General features: G+C 45.0%; 1 protein-coding gene across 5 annotated transcripts in view; it reads left to right on the forward strand.

Moving 5' to 3' along the window:
• The window catches only part of SPTAN1 (spectrin alpha, non-erythrocytic 1), an 86,718-nt gene that overhangs the window by 2,355 nt on the left and 58,928 nt on the right, over positions 1-25,435 (forward strand). For 4 of the 5 annotated variants that reach the window (XM_056539765.1, XM_056539767.1, XM_056539769.1 and 1 more), the window contains exon 1: positions 11,068-11,198. The exons of the other annotated variant lie outside the window; for it this stretch is intronic. The gene's annotated coding sequence lies outside the window, so the exon portion shown is untranslated. Of the gene's footprint in view, positions 1-11,067; positions 11,199-25,435 lie in introns of those variants that run through there. 5 annotated transcript variants of the gene reach the window in all.

Here is a 25,435-nt window from a genome sequence, read left to right on the forward strand (position 1 = left end):
GTCTGGTAGCGCCCCCTACAGTACAGGGAGGTATTACATGTTCTGTACTACTCTTTACCTGTATTACTGAAGTGTGTGCACTGACTGGTGTCTGGTAGCGCCCCCTACAGTACAGGGAGATATTACATGTTCTGTACTACTCTTTACCTGTATTACTGAAGTGTATGCACTGACTGGTGTCTGGTAGCACCCCCTACAGTACAGGGAGGTATTACATGTTCTGTACTACTCTTTACCTGTATTACTGTTGTGTATGTACTGACTGGTGTCTGGTAGTGCCCCCTACAGTACAGGGAGGTATTACATGTTCTGTACTACTTTTTACCTGTATTACTGAAGTGTATGCACTGACTGGTGTCTGGTAGCGCCCCCTACAGTACAGGGAGGTATTACATGTTCTGTACTCTTTACCTGTATTACTGAAGTGTATGTACTGACTGGTGTCTGGTAGCGCCTCCTACAGTACAGGGAGGTATTACATGTTCTGTACTACTCTTTACCTTTATTACTGAAGTGTATGCACTGACTGGTGTCTGGTAGCGCCTCCTACAGTACAGGGAGGTATTACATGTTCTGTACTCTTTACCTGTATTACTGAAGCGTCTGCACTGACTGGTGTCTGGTAGCGCCCCCTACAGTACAGGGAGGTATTACATGTTCTGTACTCTTTACCTGTACCAGGTTTAGCTGCTCCTTTGGACACCAGGTGAGGGCGGCTCCATTTTCCTTTTTTTAGGACACTGCATGTTCTGTACAGGACCCTGAAGAAGCTTCTGTCCTCTACATAGACCAGTGTTTCTCAAAGAGGGTGCCTCCAGCTGTTGCAAAACTACAACTCCCACCATGCCCGGACAGCCGAAGGCTGTCCGGGCATGCTGGGAGTTGTAGTTTTGCAACATCTGGAGGCACTCTGGTTGGGAAACACTGAAATAGACAGTGATTACAGCTCCCAGCAGATCTTTATTACTTTTATATGTAAGGATTTGCTTTATCTCTATTAGTTATCTACTTAGTTTTTTTTTATCCTCACTTTTTCCTATTTTTGGATGACATTTTGGGGCTTCAGAACCAATTACCAGGTTTCCATAGAGTTCTGGTCTCAACATACGATGGTTTCAACATAGAATGGTCGTCCTGGAACCAATTAATATTGTAACTTGAGGGACCACTGTATACTTTTAGTAAAAAAAAAAAAAAGCCAAAAAAACCCACTTCAGAACACTTGTCGGCTCTGTTTGCCAGCTTTAGTAGTGACGTATTATCCACCGTCTGTTATGCCTCCTGTGAATGTGAGTCGATCTTGTGGGGATTTTTAGACTATTCTATTATAATGTGATCTTTATGTATTTTGGGCTGTAGGATGCTGGGATACAAGGTGAGGAATAACATAGCTTTCATTCTTCTCTTCGTGGTTATATGGCACAGTACAGCTGCGCAGTTCTTAGGCCGGGTTCACACTCTGTCCGGAGCTTTTGAGTGCGTCCAGCGCCAACTAAATCAGTCGGCGCTAAGAACGCACGGACATTGCAGTCACCATAGACGGCGATGTCTGCGGAGCGGATTCTGCCTAAAGAATGGACCTCTGTCCATTCTTATGACAGCAGAATTTCAGCAGCGGAATATCCGCTGCTAAAAATTTCATAGTTTGAATTTCAAAACGGAATTTCGCTTGGAAATTCCGTAGAGTGAACCAAGTAGGGATCGACCGATATTGTTTTTTTTTAGAACCGATAGCCGATAACTTATATCGATATTCCGGTATAAGTTATCGGCTATTTATCCCCCCGCGACACCGCTGCAGATCATTGATTTAAAGCGGGCGCTTTAAATCAATGCACTGCAATGGCTTTTGCGGTGCCATAGGCCGCCGCCGCTACCCGCTTCTCTCCCCCTGCCGGTCCTGGGGTCCTGGGTCCTATGACCGCCACCGCTCCCCCCACCGCCACACCGTGACCACCGCACCCGCGACCGACCCGGCACACCGCACCGGCCCCATTGCCTCCCCCATCCCCGATTTTATAATTACCTGTTCCCGGGGTCCACTCCACATCTGGCTCCGGTGCCGTCCTCCTGAACTGTCACTGTGTGCACTGACGGTGACGTCACGTCGCGCACGTCACGTCACTCGTCATTGCGCACAGCGTAACGCAGGACACAGCAGAAGCAAGAAGTAGCGTGGGCTCCGGGAACAGGTAACTATAAAACTGGGGATGGGGGAGGCAATAGGGTCGGGGCGGTGGGGGGGTGCGACGCGGTGCGGTGCGAGGGGGCAGTCGCGGTGGGTCGGGGGGGGGGGGGGGCATTATCGGCAAGGTAATTGCCGATACCGATAATGCCCAAAATCGTGATTATCGGCCGATAATATCAGCCATACCGATAATCGGTCGATCCCTAGAACGAAGCCTTACTGTTTCTATCTTTACATAGACCTGATACTACTGTCAGATACAAGATTTTTCTGGGTGCCAGTTAAAGGGGTAGTCCAGTGGTGAAAAACTTATCCCCTATCCTAAGGATAGGGGATAAGTTTGAGATCGCGGGGGGTTCCGACCGCTGGGGCCCCCTGCGATCTCTCTGTACGGGGCCCCGGCTCTCGGCCCAGATAGCGGGTGTCGACCCCCGCACGAAGCGGCGGCCGACACGCCCCCTCAATACATCTCTATGGCAGAGCCGGAGATTGCCGAAAGCAGCGCTTCGGCTCTGCCATAGAGTTGTATTGAGGGGGCGTGTCGGCCGCCGCCTCGTGCGGAGGTCGACACGCCCCCTTCCCGTGGGCTGGCGGGGCTCCGTACAGGAGATCACAGGGGGCCCCAGCTGTCGGACCCCCCGCGATCTGCAACTTATCCCCTTTCCTTAGGATAGGGGATAAGTTGCTCACCACTGGGTCACCACTGGATATCTCCTTTAAGGTGTCTGAATCTCCCATTTATTGTATCTAAAAAACGTATACCTTATGCGCAGGATAGGGGATAAGTGTCAGATCACGGGGGTTCCGACCGTTGGTTCCCCCCCCCCCCCCCCCCCCTGTGATCTTACGCCCGGTGCCCCAGCTCTATGCGTGAATGGAGTATGTTGACCACGGGACAAAGCCAGCCTGCCCACTCTATATATCTTTATGGGAGAGTCGGAAATAACGGAACGCTGTATCTCCAGCTCTACCATAGAAATACATAGAGGAGCGCGTAGGTGACAGCTTAAAGGGGTATTCCGAGCAAAAACATCTTATCCTCTATCCAAAGGATAGGGGATAAGATGTCTGATCACGGGGGGCCCGATGCTGCGACCCCCCCCCCCCCCCCACGATCTTCCTGCAGTACCCACATTCTATGCGGGGCTCCATCTCCAGTTTCGGAAACTTCCGGGTTTCCGGGACTGGGGACGTCATGCCACGCCCCCTCCATTCATGTCTATGGGAGAGGGCGTGACGGCAGTCACGCCCCCTCCCATAGACATGAATGGAGGGGGTGTGGCATGACATCACGTCTACAGTGTCAGAAACACAGAGGTTTCCGAGACTGGAGATGCAGCCCAGCATAGAATGCGGGTGCTGCACGGAGATCGCGGGGGGTCCCAGCATCGGGCCCCCCGTGATCAGACATCGTATCCCCTATCCTTTTGCCTGGAATCCCTTTAATGCCGCGGTCGACAAGCCTCCATTCATGAGAAGAGCCAAGGTGCCACACGGAGATTTGTGTCAGATCAAGGGGAGTCCAACCATTGGGCCCTCCCCCCCACAATCTGACATGAATCCCCTATTCTTAGGATAGGGAATGCGTTTTCAGATGCTAGATAACCTCTTTAATCACGGAATAATATTATTTATTTAAGTTAAGAAATTTTAATACATACACCATTTATGGTAAGTATGCACAGGATTGGTCATATTGGTTGGGCACCCATTAAAGGGGTATTCCAGGAAAAAACTTTTTTATATATATCAACTGGTTCCAGAAAGTTAAACAGATTTGTAAATTACTTCTATTAAAAAATCTTAATCCTTTCAGTACTTATGAGCTTCTGAAGTTAAGGTTGTTCTTTTCTGTCTAAGTGCTCTCTGATGACACGTGTCTCAGGAACTGCACAGAGTAGAAGAGGTTTGCTATGGGAATTTGCTTCTAAACTGGGCGTTTCCCGAGACACTTGTCATCAGAGAGGACTTAGACAGAAAAGAACAACCTAAACTTCAGAAGCTCATAAGTACTGAAAGGATTAAGATTTTTTAATAGAAGTAATTTACAAATCTGTTTAACTTTCTGGAGCCAGTTGATATATATAAAAAAAGTTTTTTCCTGGATAACCCCTTTAATCTGTAGGAGACACAGAATAGCTGAGCATGAATACCGTTCATCTGCTTCCCCTTCTCTTCTAGGAATAGGGTCTGATCTCCCCCCATTATAGGGAGCGGTGGGGATCCCAGTGCATCTATTGTAGGATTACCTCTGTAATGTTGATACTATAGAGGGGATACGAGCAGTTGCTGGAAACTTCTGCAGGTTTTGCTTTTAGAGGTTTCATCCGGTCTGATGTCCTGTCAGGTTCTGGCCGCTCTCGTAGGATTAGATTAGCTCTAATGTACAGTCAGCAGGATCTGCTGCCAATATATGATGTCCGTAGAATGAGGTCAGATAGTGCCAGAGTGGATAATACCAAGCATCTAGGCTCCAGTTTTCACATTTAAAGGGGTTATCCAGGAAAAAATTTTTTTTTTTTTTTATATATATCAACTGGCTGCAGAAATTTAAACAGATTTGTAAATTACTTCTATTAAAAAATCTTAATCCTTTCAGTACTTATGAGCTTCTGAAGTCAACGTTGTTCTTTTCTGTCTAAGTGCTCTCTGATGACACGTGTCTCGGGAACCGCCCAGTTTAGAAGAGGTTTTCTATGGGGATTTGCTTCTAAACTGGGCGGTTCCCGAGACACGTGTCATCAGAGAGCACTTAGACAGAAAAGAACCGCCTTAACTTCAGAAGCTCATAAGTACTGAAAGGATTAAGATTTTATAATAGAAGTAATTTACAAATCTGTTTAACTTTCTGGAGCCAGTTGATATATAAAAAAAATAGTTTTTTCCTGGATAACCCCTTTAATTCTTCTTAGACTAAGATTCTATTTCGGGTTTTTTTTCGGGCAAAAACGCCCAAACTGCCTCACAGCCAAATGATAACAAAAATAGCTGTTGACGGAAGTTGTTAAAAGTCACACATTTTGTCACAAGTGGGATAAAATGTTGAAAAAAAGCCACAGAGGAGGAACCATACAAAGTGGTGTACTGAGGTGTAGCTTCAGAAAAATGAGTACTAGCCTCCACCTACACCCCCCCCCCACCCCTACCCTACCCCCCCCCCCCATGTATGTGTTCTCTAATCTGTAGCAAAAATACAACTCCCATTATGATTAATATTATGTCGATTGATACTAGTCAAAGTGGCCACTGTTTTTGCTGGACGATTAAAGTTCATAAGAACTAATAACAGTTTCCCTTCTTCTGGGTTCAACACGACATCATGTGGCAGGTATTAAATAGGTCCCATGCACACAGAGTTCCTATGGTTCTGTATTACAGAGGCAAATGGGCCTTTTTTTGCACCCTACAGATTGTCCGCATTTCAGATGAAGAATACGTCTGTAATACAGAATGTGATGGTGCCTGGCACTCCATAGGAAATAAAGGGCATCCTGTGTGACTTCATATTTCTATGGGTGATGAACTCTGTCCAGAATGTAATACCTCCCTGTACTGTAGGGGGCGCTACCAGACACCAGTCAGTGCATGCACTTCAGTAATACAGGTAAAGAGTAATACCGAACATGTAATACCTCCCTGTACTGTAGGGGGCGCTACCAGACACCAGTCAGTACATACACTTCAGTAATAATACAGGTAAAGAGTATTACAGAACATGTAATTTCCTCCCTGTACTGTAGGGGGTGCTACCAGACACCAGTCAGTGCATACACTTCAGTAATACAGGTAAAGAGTAGTTCAGAACATGTAATACCTCCCTGTACTGTAGGGGGCTCTACCAGACACCAGTCAGTGCATACACTTCAGTAATACAGGTAAAGAGTAGTTCAGAACATGTAATACCTCCCTGTACTGTAGGGGGCGCTACCAGACACCAGTCAGTGCATACACTTCAGTAATACAGGTAAAGAGTAGTACAGAACATGTAATACCTCCCTGTACTGTAGGGGGCGCTACCAGACACCAGTAATACAGGGGTTTTACCAGTGAAATGTCCATTCTGATTGGTCAGATCTTCCGGAAATTGTCAGGTATCACAGATCTCGACTGACTGTACATTGTATGTTGAGTCTGGTATCAAGTTACAATGGTCCAGAAAAGTCCATTGTATGTTGAAACTATTGTATGTTGAGGCCATTGTAATTTGAGGGGTCACTGTATTAGTCAGGGTTCCCCCTTAGTACTGTATATTCCACCATCCGCTCTGAGATCTCCAGCAATAGAAATGCCGGTGCATTGCCGTGGAATGAGATTTGCCATAGAATGAGATGGTCCGCCTCCATCACATCCTATTGGCTCTCTCTTGTCACGTGACATATTTAAACGTCACGCATTGATGCGCACAGCAGTGTCAGTTAGGCTATCACAGGGAGAGGATCTCCTCTCCCTGTGATAGCTGAAGCTGCACGGAGCTCTCATGGCCTCTGTGGCCCGACAGAAGTTCACACATGTACGCAGCTCATACGGCTGCCTCATATACATTTACTGTTGATCCACAGCGCTATCGGGATCCCGATGCCGCTGTCATCAGTGTGCCTCCCCCCGAGCACCCCACGCCTGCAGCTGTACTCCCCGTCCCGTTAACGCTCAGGGAGCGGGGAACAGAAAGTAGAGCATCGGGCGCAGGTTAAGTTATTCGCGTACTACTTTACCTGCGCCCGATGCTCTACTTTCTGTTCCCCGCTCCCTGAGCGTTAACGGGACTGGGAGTACAGCTGCGGGCGTGGGGCGCTCGCGGGGACGCACACTGATGACAGCGGCATCGGGCATAGGAATCCCCATAGCGCTGTTGATCGCTCCCTGAGCGTTAACAGGGGACGGGGAGTAGACCTACGGGGGACGGGTAGTAGAGCTGCGGGGGACGGGGAGTAGAGCTGCGGGGGACGGGGAGTAGAGCTGCGGGGGACGGGGAGTAGAGCTGCGGGGGACGGGGAGTGGAGCTGCGGCCGTGGGGCGCTCGCGGGGACGCACACTGATGACAGCGCCATCGGGCATAGGGATCCCGATAGCGCTGTGGATGTAATAATAGAGTAAATGTATATGAGGCAGCCGTATGAGCTGCGTACATGTGTGAACTTCTGTCGGGCCACAGAGGCCATGAGAGCTCCGTACAGCTTCAGCTATCACAGGGAGAGGAGATCCTCTCCCTGTGATAGCCAAACTGAGACTACTGTGCGCATCGATGTGTGACGTTTAAATATGTCACGTGACAAGAGAGAGCCAATAGGATGTGATGGAGGCGGACCATCTCATTCTATGGCAAATCTCATTCCACGGCAATGCACCGGTTCATCTTAGATGCATTATAAATTATAAAATGTATTTCTTGTGAATTATTGATGGGGCATAAAGTATAAAGTCATCTCCTCTCCGACCTTCCAGTGGTTCATAATGTGCTGACCTACATTATTGGGACCCCCACTGTCCCCTAGACCAGTGGTCTCCAACCTGCGGACCTCAAGATGTTGCAAAACTACAATTCCCAGCAGGCCCGGACAGCCAATGGCTGTCCGGGCATGCTGGGAATTGTAGTTTTGCAACATCTGGAGGTCCGCAGGTTGAAGACCACTGGTTATAGATTTTGCGCAGCCACAGTTTAGTTTTCCTGCAGTACTAAATTTAATTGTGATGTCATTATGTCCATCATTTTGTGCATGTTAAATCTTTATAGTAGCTTAGATTTTCTGAAATGGTTAAAGGAGTACTCTGGTGGGAAAACATCTTTTTTTTTTTTTTTTTAAATCAACTGGTGCCAGAAAGTTAAACAGATTTATAAATGACTTCTATTAAAAAAAATCTTAATCCTTCCAGTACTTATTAGCAGCTGTATGCCACAGAGGAAATGTATTTTCTTTTTGGATTTCTTTCTTGTCTTGTCCACAGTGCTCTCTGCTGACACCTCTGTCCGTGTCAGGAACTGTCCAGAGCAGCATAGGTTTGCAAAGGGGATTTTCTCCTGCTCTGGACAGTTCCTGACACGGGCATCAGGTGTCAGCAGAGAACACTGTGGACAAGACAAGAAATAAATAAATAAATGAATTTCCTCTGTAGTATACAGCTGCTAAAAAGTACTGGAAAGGTAAAGATTTTTAAATCGAAGTCATTTATGTGATAGCCTGGGGGAGTTGGGTGTAGGGAGTGTAGCTGTGTGGTTACTAAAGGGTGCTTGTTAACCCTTGCAATTCGTGACGCCAGGGTGAGGGCTCCTCTGTAATGTTTGTCCTTCCGCCACCCTTTCCAAGAGCGGTAGGGAGGTAAAGAATAATTGAATGTCCACAACCGGAGAGTTTGCTGAAAACAATTGGAACTTTTACTGAAGATTTTATGCAAGCTTCATAACAGGAACAGTCTCTGTACATGCAAATTCTCTTGGAGATTGACAAAAGTTGGGACCTTAAGCAATTTTGTCTTTAGATTAGTATGCGCTGTTCCACTGGATTTAGGGGATTTAGTTACGGTCCAGTAGTCACGCTAGCTTTAGCAGAGGTAGTTTAGAACTCACGGTTTTAGTTCAGCTGAGGCCGGCAGATTTTCAGGCCTAGCGTGTCCTTGAAAGTTGCACAGATCCGTCCTGCTAGTCCGGCATCCACGAGAGCAGCAACCCAAGAGAGCGATAATTGGCTACAGCTCCCTTATATGGGCAGGGGCTGGACTAGAGCTGATTGGTCCAATACTGCTGTCAATCACCTTTACATAGCATTACGGGTAACATGTGACCCAAGGACCTCCAAAGGTCCTCTAACAAACCATAGAGGAATTAACATGGTCACATGACCGAAAGGTAAGCATACTATACACTTTATTAAATATATATTATTATTATCAAATATGTACATGTATACATTATAAAATTAGAGTGGAAGAGAGGCGACTAGGGGCTGTCCCACCTGGGGGAACCTACCTGAGCGTAGGAACTCTGACTTTGGGAACTTATACACAAGGTACAGTATGCAATATGGTACTGGGACACCACATTTACAAATCTGTTTAACTTTCTGGCACCGGTTGATTTAAAAATTCTGGCTATTGCACCCACTACTAGGGGCAGCGTAAACTGGCCATACACACCAAAGGTCTGGTGTTGGCTCCAGACCACTATGTCTATGGCTAACCGGACATTATTTTTCAAACCGTATACAGATAAAAATTTGTACACATGTTTTGAGGAATCCGTTTTTTTTTTTTTACTCAAAAACCTGATACAAAACTGTATTGCAAAAACGTGGTGCGAACGCATCCTAAAGTGTTGTGTGTGGTAGAATAAACTGGCATGCTGGGAGTTTCAGTTTTGCGCTTGGTATGGAAACACTGCTCTATGGCTGCATTCACATCTCGTTTTTGCAATACGGTTGCCGTATCCGGTTTCATTGAAAAAAATGTACCGTATTTTTCGCCGTATAAGACGCACTTTTTCTTCCCCAAAACTGGGGGGAAAAAGTCGGTGCGTCTTATACAGCGAATACACCCCTATCGCGGCGGACACGGTGACAGCGATGGAGCGACATCCAGGGCAGCGGTGACGGGTCCGGAGCGGCGGGGACACGTGAGTATTACCTCCTCCTGCAGTGGTCTTCAATCTGCGGACCTCCAGATGTTGTAAAACTACAACTCCCAGCATGCCCGGACAGCCAACGGCTGTCCGGGCATGCTGGGAGTTGAAGCTTTGCAACATCTGGAGGACCGCAGGTTGAAGACCACTATTGGGTTCAAAATCTTTATTTTTTAAGATTTTGCCCCTAAAAATTGGGTGCGTCTTATACGCCGGTGCGTCCTATAGGACGAAAAATACGGTATCAATCCGTATTGCAAACCGTATATATAGACATTTCATTGTAAACCGTATGCCAACCGTAGCATCAGGTTGTGTACGTTTAGCATAATTTACGGGTTTATATGGTTTTTAACGGTACATCAAACTGTAGTCTACTACGGTTTTGTGTCCCGGTCAAAAACCGTATCCAACCTGTATACGGTTATTCAAAAATGGAGTTCTACGGTAACCGTATTGAACCGTATGTGCGTACGGTTACATCCGGTTTGCACAATACTGTTTTTAATTTTTTATTTGATTTTTTTTTTTGAAATTCAATAAAAAAAGAACTTTATTTAAAATGTTGACAAACATAAAACCGTATCCGTTTTTTTTTCAAGGAAAACGTATTAAAACGTATGCAAACGGACATCCGTTTTCAAACCGTATACGGTTTAAAAACATGAGGAGGCATATACGGTTGCATACGTTTCGGTCCGGTTTGGAGACATACGTTTTTTGTACAGAAACAGGATACGGGACCCATATTGCAAAAACAAGATGTGAATGCAGCCTAAATAAGTGGTAGCAAGACTGCGGACCTCCAGATGTTGCAAAAGCACAACTCCCAGCGTGCCTGGACAGCCAACGGCTGGTAGTTGTGCTTTTGCAACATCTGGAGGTCCGCAGTTTGGGGACCACTGCTCTATATCATGTCCTAAATAAGTGTTTCCCAACCAGTGTGCCTCCAACTGTGGCAGAACTACAACTCCCAGCATGCCCAGGCAGCCAAAACAAAGGACAAAGGTAATTTCTCCCAATGACTGAATAAAATATGGAATTTATTTTCCAGTGTTTTATATATTCGTGTGTTTTAAACGCAGCACATCAGTTTTCCTTTTCAGCCGCCATCTTTTTTTTTTTTTTTTTCTCATTCCAAACAAGCCATTTCATCCTTTTCAATGCTTCGGCAATTTCCGTAAAGTCTCGCGCGTCTTCGCGCTGTAGCCGCAGTCACGTTCGGGCGCGTCATCCGTGCACTCGGCTAGACTTCGTGCATTTCCGGAGAGAGGTTGCGCAGGGTGACGTCAGCGCTTCGGGCCCCGGCTATAAAAGGGGCGAGACGCCTCCCTAGGCGTTCAGACGAAGATCCGGAGATTTGGAGTGAGGAAGCTGGAGTGTAAAACGCCCTCAGAGCTGGTGAGGCCGCACCCCTCTACCCCCCATTCCGTCCCCATCCACCCGGTATACCCCCCTACACATCCCCAGGCTCCATATATCCCTGTATACCACTAACAATAGCAATGCAGCCTATTAACCCTTTATGATCACATCTGGGATTCCCTTGCATTGCATGCATTAAACATTGCATGCATTTAACCCCACCATGCCCTGTGCTGTTGCAAAAGCAGGCAGTAGATGCATGAAGAATTGCGCCAATGTGCCCACGTTTGGTGAATATTAATAATATATTGCAATCGTGGTCCGTGCAGCCTATACCTAATAATTTATATGCATAAAAAAAATGGCCTAAACCCATTTATGTGTAGATAGATAGATAGATATATATATATATATATATATATACAATACAACAAACCAGGCAGTGTTTTCACATCAGGGGGTTAACCCATGCTTCTCTGTCCAGCTTTGGCCACTGTATGCGGCAGCTGATAGTAAAGGGGGTTGGGGGGGGGGGCTTTGACTGCCAGAAATGAATGGGAGGCGTCTGCATTCGCCATTTGTCGTGGAAGCTATTGTATATGTGGATGACGGTTGACAGCGTAATGTTTCCCCAACCAGGGCGCCTCCAGCGGTTGGAAAAATACAACTCCCAGCATGAAGGCTGTCCAGGCATGCTGGGAGTTGTAGTTTTGCAACCGCTGGAGGCGCCCTGGTTGGGGAAACACTGCTATAGCCGCAGTGTAAATTCATCGGACATATGTTTATATTCATAGGACATGAAATTTGCTTCTCTCTGTAAGGTATATAGACGACGTCTTTCTTCTGGTGGTTATGTAACTATGTATCTGTGTTTGTTGGTATTATTGATACGATCTTCAATCCTTTCTTTCGGAGGGCTTATCTGCTTGTGATGTACAATATTATTCACATGGTTGAAAAAAATAATAATTGGATTTTATGACACTGAAACCTCAATTTAGGTGGAATTAAACAAAAAAAAAAAAAAAAAAAAAAACACGAAAACATAAGAACCCCCTCCCAAAAAACAGTTCAGATTGATTTGATTAGACTGTCAAACTTACAGTAAGAGAAGCAATGTGAAGTCAGTGGGAGCATTGGGACGGGACCCACCCTCCTCGCTAACCGGGACGGGACCCACCCTCCTCGCTAACCGTGGAGCAGCGCAAGGTTTTTACCCATGTACACATGCCCGAGAACTGTTTGTAGGGTAGTCCCATCTTAAGAAGTTATCTCCTACCCACAGAATAGTAGGGGTAACGTAACAACCTGATCATTGGGGCGTATGCCCAACCGATTCCAAGAAAAGGGGCAAAATTTAACTTTGCGACATTCAGAGGGGGCCTGCAGAATCAACAGAGTGCTATCCGGAGAACTCTGGACATTCTGGTGACAATTTTTCTCGGGATCGGTAGGGGTCTCAGAAGTTGGACCCCCAATGATCAATTTAGTATCTCTTATAACTTCTTCAGATAAGAATTCCCTATTAATTGAAGAAAGTATTCCCAATTTTTGGGGTGATTAAAAAAAAAAAAACACCCAATACACATTGAATAAAAATGTGCAAAAATGTTTATTTTATTTTTATTCTACATTTTCCATTGAAATCAATAGGAGATGGGTTTTAGGTTGAAACCACATTGACTTTGGTACAAAAAAAAGTTTATACTGTTTTTGTCCCCCCCCTCTCATGTAATCAAGCCCAATGTACCCCCGGCAGTCACATCAGATACGATTGAAGACCACTGGCACCATTGAAAACAATTGACAGCCATTCATCTTGGCGCAATGCTGTCCTTAGCAGGCAGGCATTTTGCTACCATGACGCCGTTTGGCATTGGGCATGACTACAGGTTGCCCTAAAATATATTAAGGGTGAGTTTGTAGGGGGTTGTCACAGTATAGACAAGGTTTACACACAATAGGACAAAATTAACAAACAATGGCAGGTAGGGGGGATAAGAATAGGTAATGAATGCCTGGTGCCCTTTAAATATCTCGCTTTTCCCATGTAAACAATCTGATTTCCATCCCATGTCCTCCCCACCAGTGCATACATTTTTAATCCTGTTACCAAGGCTGCTCGGAGCCGGAAAGTGTTTAACCCCTACCCTCCCAGCTGCTTCAACTGCATTGTTTTTCGCTCTACGGACAGGCCGCATAGTAGGGCGTTAGCTTGCTGCAGGAATGTCATTCAGGAAAATATGAGCCGTGTCATTTCCTAGGATAAAGACCTTCTTTGCGTGTACTCTTGCACCTACCCACCCATCAGCTTTCCCCCGTCACCCTCCCTTGGCTGTGTACTCTGCCCCCCCCCCCCACGGGACTATGGGGTTATACTGTATGCTGTACAAGGTCATTGTGCATAGACATGCTTGGCTTTGCTATGTTGCCTTCCTAATAATCTTACTCCTCTTGCACAAATGGGTAATGGCTTTGCAAAACTACAACCTTCAGCATGCCCTGACAGCTTTTGGCTGTCAGGGCATGCTGGAGGTTGTAGTTTGTCAACCAGAATCTACAGAGGGTGCTCTGGCTGGGAACAGAAATTACATAACTAGCAACAACCTAATACTGATGTAATAAATCATATGAAATTAAAAGTAACCTGGTTCCCTATCAATGTATCTCCAATATGGGCCTGTGCTGGCAGCTGGGGGGTCGCCACCTGCATTGGCAGAATATAAGCTTCCACAAATGGTACTTGCATTATTCTGGGTTTGGTAGCATTTAGCACCAGTATAGGAAGCAACTTCAAAAAACAATCAGGGAATTGCTAGTTATGCATTAATCATTGTGTAAGAGCAGTGTAGGGCGCTATTATGTGACCCTGTGTGTGGGGAGTCGAATTCTCGCCATGCACACATGCCGTGCATACTGAGGATTCCAGACGTGCACTGAGATCTGTAGCCAGGCCAGCTGCCCTCAGCGTGTGTGTGACCCTCATCTGCTCCGTCTTGGCAAGTGCTTTTTAAGTTTACTCCAATGTCTTGTCTTACGCACCACTAATACGTTTCAATGAGCAGCTACTTACATCGGCTATGCTTATAGTGGGGATTGGAGAAAAGATAATTTCCCCTTTTTAAGTAATGGAACCAGTTGAGTCTTCTGCATCCTCTCTCGAAAATATTAGTCGCCAATATGGCCACCGTTCCGGGATTTCCGAGAAGGACTGGGTCGCTCTGAATCCCTCGCAGCAGCCATCTTGGTTTACCCAGCTATCCCAGAGGCATATTTTTTTCTGTTTCTAGAAAAGCTTGATGGGTGTTGTACTGGTGGCCATATTGGTTGGAGAGAAAACTTAGTGACTGTCCCTGTGGGAGTTTTAATGGGGGACCATGTTGTCACCCAGGTTTCCTAGATCCTGTATATACAAGAGATTCTTTTTTTAGTTAGAACAGGTTGACCTGTCTGGTTCTTATACGAGTTTCCTGCTGAGGGTTTAAAACCCGCCACGGCTTAAACCTGCAGCGGGAAACTCTCAGAAGATCTGGACATGTAAATGTATCCTATGGGAGTAGAAGTACAAGCAGTTATTCATGGCACTAAGCCTCTGTTCACATTATGCCAGTTTCAGTTGAACATAATACGGATACATTTCTGTATTTGTATTATATATTCCGGGTCTGAGGGTGAATCTATTAACCCATAATGATCCCATTGATGCTTCCTGTTTGGGTCATTAGACCTTCAATCGGGTCAGGACATGGCTGTAGAAATAGAAATACGGCCCTGATATGCTCCTCTTAAACCCCTCTTTGTGTCCTGATGGCCATCTTGTACTAATGGATACCAGTGGATCTTGGTTCTGTTTTACTTTTAGTGGCGTCCACCAAGATTATGGTATATTTTATGGCAAACAAGAATTGTAGATTGTTCTAATTTTTATATCGAACTTACTAGCGAGGATGACCAAGAGCCAAGATTTCAGGTGCTACCACCCCTTTAAAGGGAACCTGTTCTTACTTTCATGCTGCCTGAACCCGGAGTGAACAGGGCGGTCCCGACGGCCTCTCCCCACCCCACCGGCCTTGATAGATCTGTCTCTGTGGTTTTAGAGAGATCTCTATCAATCAAGGTCGATGGGGTGGGAGAGGCCGCTAGGGACCTCCCAAAAGACTCCTGGCTCAGGCAGCATGACAGTGCATAAGTTTCCCTTTAAAATTTTTACTGCATGGCTGCCGCAGTCTCAACTAGAAGCTAAAAAGGAATCTGTTCATTTGAGGTAACTCCAGAAATAACCTTGTAATGCAGTAAAGTTAATTAAATTGATTTCCTGAGGGAGCGCTGTATCCCTGCAGTCATAGATAGAGGCCGAATGGCGGGCACCATGCCAGCTTATAACTGGACCTCCCTGGCTGATGGAGGGAGATGACTGACAATATGATTGGTGACTGATCCTAGAAGATTGATGTGTAGCTACAATGACTTGTCCTGTTTTTAAAGGGTTAGGATTGTCTGTGTTCCGCCATGTTGTCCCTCCGTAAGATCAGAGTCCAGGTATCGGTGTGTGCCGTGCTTGCAGTGATTTGCTCTTTATTATCTGCATTTCTATAAACTTTTAGGGTACACATGCATATTTTTCTGCGTATTTTGCTGCAGTTTTTCTGCTGTTGATTTTCCTAAGCATTAACTTTTTAGTGGGTAGGAAAATTAGCAGCAGAAAATCTGCAGAAATATATGCATGTGTGAACATACCCTTAAGCCTCTTGTGCTTTTCCCCCCTTTTTATTTTGGGTGGTGTCCTCTTATATGGCGTGGTCTTGGAGTGGATCTTTACTGTTTTTGCATGATTCTTTATACCGCAATCTAATCGTTACATCACTACCTGTTTACATAATCAGATTTCATCAAACCAGGTCGCTTGTTTCAGTATTAGAGAACAGTAGGAGTAGTAGTATGTTTGGAGAAAAGTGGTCAATGGTGTAAACCAGACGTTACGAGTTATGCAAACAGAATGTTTTACCAATCATTGTTTAATTCCTGGGAAAGGTGGGTGACCATGGCTAGACCTCCACAGGGGTTGTCATCCAGCTTTTTCTGATTCTTGCCTAGCAAATGTGCCATAATGTGGAAGCAGGTTGTATATCAGACACATTTGCCATTCAGGAATTTGGAAAAGCTGTGTACAAGCTATAAGAGGGGTCACATTTGTTTTTTCACCCAGCTTTTCCAGAATGCAAAATGGATTACTCTTATTTGATGTAAGTTAAAAATGACAAAAGTACAGTAATAGTTAAAAAGGTACAGAATAGCTTACAATCTTTAACCAGTGTCTGCAACGGTCAGGACGTGAGGGGAGTTTGTAGCTGAAACGCCAAAGCTTGCAGAGCACTGATTTAAGGGGCAATGTTCCCATATAAATCTGGCCGTATATACTGCGTCGGTTGTGATGCATAAGAAGGCCTGCTTGGCAGTATGGAAGGTGCGGCATCTGGCATCGCTCTGGACTTATTTATTACAGGAAAGTTCTGCAGTCCTCTGGGCGGGATTTGGATCTCTGCAGACTCGCTGGTAGCCAGTCTTCTGCACCAGAAACGCGTGCCCATGTAGCAGAGCTGAAAGTGTTCACTCCATCTTTTATGCATTGTGATGAATTTTTGCAATGGGGTAGCTTCAGCTATCTGCAGTCCTATGCAAAGGTCCCTATTAGAGATGATCGAATTTACAGTAAATTCGATTCGTCATGAACTTCTCGGCTCGGCAGTTGATGACTTATCCTGCATAAATTAGTTCAGCTTTCAGGTGCTACGGTTGGCTGGAAAAGGTGGATACAGTCCTAGGAAAGAGTCTCCTAGGACTGTATCCACCTTTTCTAGCCCACGGGAGCACCGGAAAGCTGAACTAATTTATGCAGTATAAGTCATCAACTGCCGAGCCGAGAAGTCCGTGACGAATCGAATTTACTGTAAATTCGCTCATCTCTAATCCCTATGTGCTTTAAATAACGGTTTGATGAACCTACCGATTGCAGCGAATACATACAAGGGTGTCCTAGTCCTACCCCTCACCCCTGATAGTACATGTTGGAGGGGCGGACAAGCATGTGAACTAAGCATATGCATTCTCAGCTGATGAAAAGTAGGGTTACATGCGGGTGTTGGGACAGAAAAAAATAAGTTGTCAGACTAAGTATTGTTCACTTGGCAAATCCATCTTATGACTATGATTTGTGCCAAGTAACGGACTTAAAGGGGTACTCCACTGGAAATTTTATTTTCTTTTTCTTTTTTTAAATCAACTGGTGCCAGAAAGTTAGAGATGTAAATTACTTCTTTAAAAAAAAAAATCTCAATCCTTCCAGTACTTATCAACTGCTGTATGCGCCACAGGAAGTTCTCTTCTTTTTGAATTTCCTGTCTGTCTGACCAGTGCTCTCTGCTGACACCTCTGTCCATTTTAGGAACTGTCCAGAGTAGGAGCAAATCCCCATAGAAAACCTATCCTGCGCTGGACCGTTCCTGACATGGACAGAGGTGTCAGCAGAGAGCACTGGTCAGCAGAAAGGAAATTCAAAAAGAAAAGAACTTCCTGTGGGGCATACAGCAGCTAAGTACTGGAAGGATTAAGATTTTTAAATAGAAGTCATTTACAAATCGGTTTAACTTTCTGGCACCCTCTAACGACCCCCCCCCCCCATCAATGCAAGATTGTCAGTAGTTTGAAGAAATTGACGGGATCCACTCACTAAACCCACTGGTATATGGTAGGTATATAGATCCTGCCCCAAAATGGCCGCCTCTGTCCAGGGCAGGTGGAGGACATGCTTATCCGTCGTTTGTGGGGCGTGTAGTGAAGCAATTTTGTAGGACCGGCCTCGGCCTGCATCAAAGTCATTAGCTTCAACCTTGAAGTGATCCCGTCTGACCGGCCCTGCTCCTCGCTCCTTCCCAGGCTGCCAAGATGGAGCCGCAGAACTGGTTTTCTCTGAAATGTAGCTCCCACATGGACTATGGCAGTGTCCTACGTTATCCGTACGTTCTGGTAAACGTAGGGTTTCCCAACCAGGGTCCCTCCAGCTGTTGCAAGACTACAAATCCCAGCATGCCCCTACAGCCATTGGACACTCAGACCCCGACCGATCAAAACTTTTCACATGACTCTAGGAAAGTGTAGCCCAACTCCAGCTTTTGCAAAACTACAACTCCCAGCATGCCCGGACAGCCAAAGGCTGTCCGGGCATGTTGGGAGTTGTAGTTTTGCAACAGCTGGAGGCACCCTGGTCAGGTAACACTGGGTTAGAGTCTAAACAGGTCTGTAATCCAAGTCTTGCATGATGAATGCGATTTGTTGCTCCCTGTTATCAGCCATTTCAGTCTGGAGAGTGAAAGCGCTGACTGACGGGGTATAAAAGAAAATGGCCGCCCCCCCCCCCCCCCCCTGCTTGATGCACTACAATTGAATATGTACAAGAACACACAAATTTCGTATTAAAACACAAAAGCTGCGTGGGGATTGGTTGCTATGGGAACTACCCCCTGTTCTAGTTGTATACGCTCCTGCTGCTCATCATATTAGTAGGTATGACAGGATTGTGGTGTCACTGGCGGCCATTGATGTTCTCTCCACAGAATCCTGTGAGCACACCAATGGTGTATCTTAACGAATACAACGCAGCGCCTTGTGTACGTGACCTGTCGCCAACAGAGGAGTGCAGCGGCCCATAGCAACCATTCCTAGTTAAGCTTTCCATTGAAGAGCCTCTTGGTGGTCATGGCAACTGCTTCACTCTGTCTGCTCTAGACTTTACCAAAGAGGCCATGAGTCTGGCAACCTGGGTGACAACCAATATGGCTGCCATAAGGGTTAACACAGTTTTTTTCAGAGTTCAGACTGGTTAAATTCTCCAGGAGCCTGGATGACAACAGCTGTGAGGGGATGTCATGGCGGCCATATTGGCTTCCCCCACCTTGCTAAAAACAGAAAGAAACAGCTGATGGGGAATGTATGGCAGCTTACAGCTTCTGTTGCAAAACTACAACTCCCATCATGCCTGACTTTTAGTTTTGCAACCGCTTGGGTACAACTGCTCTAGATTAAGGCTGCATTCACACCATGTTTTTGTAATACAGTTCCCGTATCAGGTTTTTGATGGAAAAACTCATGACTCAAAACTGGACACGATCAAAACGTGTGTACAAATTTTAACCCCTATACGGTTGAAAAATATCCGTTTGCATCCGTTTTTTTATTTATTTATTTTTATTTTTTAAAGAAAAAAATGTATACGTTTTTAAGTTTTTCACTCCATTATGAAAGTTTCACTTGTTTGATTGAAATTCCAAGGGAAAAAAAACAAACTGTGCAAAGTAAAAAACCGGATGGAACCGTACGCACATACAGTACTGTGCAGTTCCCATTGACTCCCATGTAAAAAAAAAAAAAAAAAAAAAAAAAATATACGTTTTTTTCACCCGGACCAAAAACCATGGTAGGCTACGGTTTTGGGTACAAGAAAAAGGTTGCATCTTTTGGCATACGGTTTTCAATGGAGAGTCAATGCATACGGTTTTTAATTCGGATCTGTACGGTTTTCACATTGAAAACGTATACGGGAGCTGTATTGTAAGAACGGGGTGTGAACCCAGCCTTATACTGTCTAACCTGTGACTCTCCAGCTTTTGTGAGACTACAATGCCCTGCATACTCTGACAGCTGAAGGCATGATGAGAGTTGTTGTTGTTTTGCAAAAGGTTAGGGGACACTGCTTTATATCAATACTACAACTCCCAGCATGCTCTGATAGACATCCCCCCCCCCCCCAATACTATAGAGCAGTGTTGCTCAAAATGTGACGGCTTATGTTAAACATACTCCAACCATGTACTTCAGCAGCCATAGTATGCTGAGAGTTGTAGTTTTATAATATCTGTAGGGTCAAAAGATTGGGGGAAATGGTCTCCAAACTGTGGCCCTGTAGATGTTCCAAAACTACAACTCCCAGCATGCCTGGACAGCCAACGGCTGTCTGGGCATGCTGGGAGTTGTAGTTTTGCAATAGCTGGCCTGGAGTGTACATAGGATGATATATTCTGGGAGATTTCCTTTTACACCTTTTGTTTAGGACAGTTTCCTAATAAGGGCGCCTCCAGCTTTTGCAAAACTACAACTTCTGGCATGCCTGGAAAGCCTTTTTTTTTCTGCCTGGCATGCTCGGAGTTGTAGTTTTGCAACAGCTGTAGACGCACTTGTTGGGAAACACTGATTTAGGACATGGGAGAGATCAGTGGTCTCCAAACTGTGGGCCTCCAGATGTTGCAAAACTACAACTCCCAGCATGCCCAGACAGCTGATGGCTGTCCCGGCATGCTGGGAGTTGTAGTTTTGTAACATCTGGAGGGTCACTGTTTGGAGATCACTGATCCAGGGCAATGTTGCCAAACCTGTGGATCTCCAGCTGTAGCAAAGCCCTCAATTCCATCATGCTTTTAAATGTGAGTCTGCTGGGAGTTGTATTTTCAGAACTCCTTAAAGGGGTACTCCGGTGGAAAACTTATTTTTATATATTTTTTTTTTTTAAATCAACTGGTGCCAGAAAGTTAAACAGATTTGTCAATTACTTCTATTAAAAAAAATCTTAATCCCTCCAGTACTTATTAGCTGCTGAATACTACAGAGGAAATGGTTTTCTTTTTGGAACACAGAGCTCTCTGCTGACATCATGAGCACAGTGCTCTCTGCTGACATCTCTGTCCATTTTAAGAACTGTCCAGAGCAGCATATGTTTTCTATGTGTTTTTTTTTTCTTTCTCTGAACAGTTGTTAAAATGGACAGAGGTGTCAGCAGAGAGCACTGTGGCCATGTTAAGAGAGAGCTCCGTGTTCCAAAAAGAAAACCATTTCCTCTGTATTATTCAGCAGCTAATAAGTACTAGAAGGATTAAAATTCTTTAATAGAAGTAATTTACAAATCTGTTTAACTTTCTGGCACCAGTTGATTAAAAAAACTTTTTTTTCCCACCGGAGAACCCCTTTTAAAATTCACAGGATGGGGAACACAGACTTCAAAGAAACTTTTGCTTATGGAAACAGCAAAGCACCACTGCATATACTAGATAAAGGTAAGTATGGGATGCATACTGGCCCGCCGATGGATGGTGCGGAGAGGTTCGCTCGCACCGTTGTGACACCTGCCGAGAGCCTGCGCTACCAGCAGAAAGTGCAGAGTGCTGCTCTATAAATACTGCCCTAGAAATGTCTGTTATCAGGTGCTCAGGACACCTAGCTCTGCTTCACCGCATAGCAGAGAGAAAGCAAGTTGATGACAAATTGGTCATTATGTTGTAAAATATGCATCATGGCAGCTGTTGGCGTCCAAGAATGAATACTTGGCACCTCACCAAGGGTGGGGCACAGGGTGTATATGACAAGGTCTGTTATTTGTATATTATGTATGTGTGTTGGTATATAAAATATATTCTAAATATAGCAAAATGCACATAAAATCCAAAATGATCACGACTTGAGACCTGAAAAATCTAAAACTCCATAATTTGACCTTCCAGTTTTCCTTATGTACCTCTGCTATTTCATGTAGTCAGAGTAGTACCTCGGCTCACCTCCTATCCCAGATCCCTGCACACGGAACGGTGTGAACCAACACCGAAAAGGCAATGAATTCAATAGAAATCCAGCGCAGATTCTTGTGCAAGAAAAGCTTAATCTTTATTTCCACCACGACAGGACGGGAAGAAGTAACGCGTTTCAGTCGGTCTTGCCGGCCTTACTCATGGCAAAGCCGACAAGACCGACTGAAACGCGTTACTACGTCCTGTCGTGGTGGAAATAAAGATTAAGCTTTTATTGCACCAGAATCTGCGCTGGATTTCTATTTCATGTATCTGCTATTTCATGTCTTATACACAATTGATCGAAGACATTGTATGAGCCATTGGGGTTGTGCTCAAGTCATTCCGACTATACTAAGGAGGTGTCCGCTAATCCTGCCTTGTTATGTAAAGTGTATGGGCTTGTGTTGTAGCTCAGGAATGAATTAGTGTTTTAGACGCTTAGTAAGTTATGGCATATCCCTATGGGGTCAGACCGACACAGAGATCCCCCTGAAGGAAGGTAAAAGAAACAAAAAAAAGGACCGAAAAGCGGCGCCTCATGTATTACCCCAAGATATACGTGGGAGGTGTAGGGTGTGGGGAATGTCACCATGGGGCTTATAGATGGCCGCTCACCTCAATGTGGAAATAAAAGGCATGTAACCCCTATGTAGAGGGGTACCAGAAGTGGTGCGTCGCTGCTCAGCCAGTGGGTAGCAGGAATCGACCAGGTCGTCCTGTGGATATGATGTAGAGGAGTAAAAAGGAACCCTTGAGTACTGGCGCTGCGACTCTTAGAGCATGGAGACAATAACGTCCAGGTGGAGGTAAAGGATCCTAGGCAGGACCGTTTATTTAACAAGAATGATTAAAAAAAAGCAATATAAAAACAGTGGATTACGCGTTTCGGGAGGAACCCTCCCTTCCTCAGATCAGGGTGATCCTGATTTGAGGAAGGGAGGGCTCCTCCCGAAATGCGTAATCCACTGTTTTTTTTATTTTTATTTTTTTAATCATTCTTGTTAAATAAACGGTCCTGCCTAGGATCCTTTACCTCCACCTGGACGTTATTGTCTCCATGCTCTAAGAGTCGCAGCGCCAGTACTCAAGGGTTCCTTTTTACTCCTCTTCACCCTGAAGGAAGGGGCTGCGACTGCATCTGCTCATTTTCATCACAGCACCCCTCCAGGACAGGCAGAGATCTGCAGCCCCACCACCTTTTTAACTTTGATCTAGCTTGAGGAAGGTCCATGCTGGACCGAAACGGGATGTATATTTATATTTTTATAATAAATTCTGTTATACTAGTCACACATGACTGGTGGTATTTACCATGTCTACTGACTTATCGGATAGTAATTGGAGTCCCTGGAACCTACGAGCCCCCATATGATCCCAGATCTCCTGAATCTGGTCCTGATTGTTTTGTGCTGCTCCGCCGTGCCCCAAGCCGACTGCCGGGACTGGAGCTAACGGAGGAAATTACTGAAGATCCCCGCCACGGAACGGGACAAGGTGAGTACCATTGTCATCAGTGTCACCTGCACTGTCTGTCGGTATCGACAGGTTAGTGCAGGTGACAATGGTGACAGATTTCCTTTAAACAGATTTGTAAATTACTTATTTTAAAATCTTAATCTTTCCAGTACTTATCAGCTGCTGTATGCTCCAGAGGAAGTTGAGTAGTTCTTTCCAGTCTGACCACAGTGCTCTCTGCTGACACCTTTGTCCGTGTTAGGAACTGTCCAGAACTGGAGAAGTTTGCTATGGGGATTTGCTCCTACTCTGGACAGTTCCTGACACGGACAGAGGCGGCAGCAGAGAGCACTGTGGTCAGACTGAAAAGAACAACTCAACTTCCTCTGTAGCATACAGCAGCTGATAAGTACTGGAATGATTAATATTTTTTAATATAAATAATTTACAAATCTGTTTAACTTTCTGAAACTAGTTCATTTGAAAAAAGTTTTCCACCAGAGTATCCCTTTAATCTTACAAACTAAGAGTGGTTTATACTCCAGAGAACAGGCAGCCAAATGCTCTTATTGTCCCCATACAAATGCATGCGCTTGACTGAGTGCGATTGTGCTCTTAATAGGGAGAGAGGGGAATAAGAGGTGTCTGGCAGCAGCTTATCTCCCATGGGAGCTTTAGATATCAACATGCTTGACCTTCTCCTACACATCTGCAATCAGGAGTCCCCACCTAAGGGTCTATTCACACGGCAGAATTTCTGCTTGCGGAATCCCATAGAAGTCTATGGGCTTTAATTTGATGCAGAAATTCAGAAGTGTGAATAGACCCTAAAGCCTCGTTCACATCTCCATCGGAAGCTCAGTTCAGTTGGAGTCTGTCCTCTCGGACTCTCAACAGACTTTAATAGGGTCCGTTGGGTTTCTGCCTTGTGTCCATTTATTTGGCAGGATTTCGAGTAGGGTCACACATGCCGTATTTTGCTGCATATTTTCAGCAGCTGATTTTGCTACCCATTCACTTCAATAGGTAGTAAAATACACAGCAGCAAATATGCAGAAAAATACGTCATTCCGCGGATTCGGTCATCTTTCAGCCAGTCTTTGCATGTTATTGTCCGACCAACATCCCTTTCCTGCCTGATCTTTAGACTGGGTGTGGATGCAACTGTACGCTACATTGTCACATTGCCGTGTGGGACAGTGACTTTTGTGCTCGAATCCTATAGGACACGTGTAAAATGTTGTATCTCTTTATGTGAAACGTCAAGATCAGATGGAGAATGATGTTTAACTAATATTAGGGTTGTATTCACACATACAGTATAATATTAATAACTCTTTATTTATATAGCGCACACAGATTCCGCAGCGCCATACGCTCAAATTGGTCGCTGTTTCCATTGGGGCTCACGATCTAAACCTATCAGCATGTTTTCAAGTGTTCTGCGCATATTTGATGCTGCAGATTTTATGCTGTGTTCAGTCATTTCGTTTACATCGGAGTTAAATCTGCAGCATCAAATATGCGCAGGATACTGAAGGTGCGAATAAGGGTAGGGTCTCAGTGCCGGATTTGGTTGCATATTTTCCTACCCATTGAAGTCAAAATCAGCTGCAGAAAATATGCAGCAAAATACAGCACTTGTTAACCTACCCTAAATATATAATTGTGCAAGATGACATTCCTCTTATGGTCCCCTTGCTGGCTAGTACCACTATGCAGGTTTTTATTTTTTTTTTCGGAGTAGCGTTGAACACTGCAGAAGGTCTGGAAGGTTCTGGTTATCAGCGAGATGCAGCAGGGAGGGGCGGGCGGCCGTGTTCCATTCCCTCAGCGATGGATCCTGTAGCAATGTGGCGTTTATGAGTTGGAATGCAGCCTTATCTGGGGCTGGAGAGGACTGATAGGGGCGGCTGTGACATAAATACCTTTGTGGCATACAACTGAGCAAAGTGCCTGACTCCAATTCTGGAATGAATAAGAATTCTTTAAAGAAATAAAAAAAAAAATAAAAAAATTACAAATTTCAAATTTTTTATTTTTTTAGAGTCAAAATTCAGATTTTCTGCAAATTCCTCTTGCTAGGTCTCGCGTCCATGCACTTAAAGGGGTACTCCGGTGAAAACCAATTTTTTTTCATATCCAGTGGTGCCATAAAGTTAAACAGATTTGTAAATTACTTCTATTCAAAAATCTTAATCCATCCAG

This window comes from Hyla sarda, chromosome 9 (assembly GCF_029499605.1).
Source record: "Hyla sarda isolate aHylSar1 chromosome 9, aHylSar1.hap1, whole genome shotgun sequence".
NCBI classification, from domain to species: Eukaryota; Metazoa; Chordata; class Amphibia; order Anura; family Hylidae; genus Hyla; species Hyla sarda.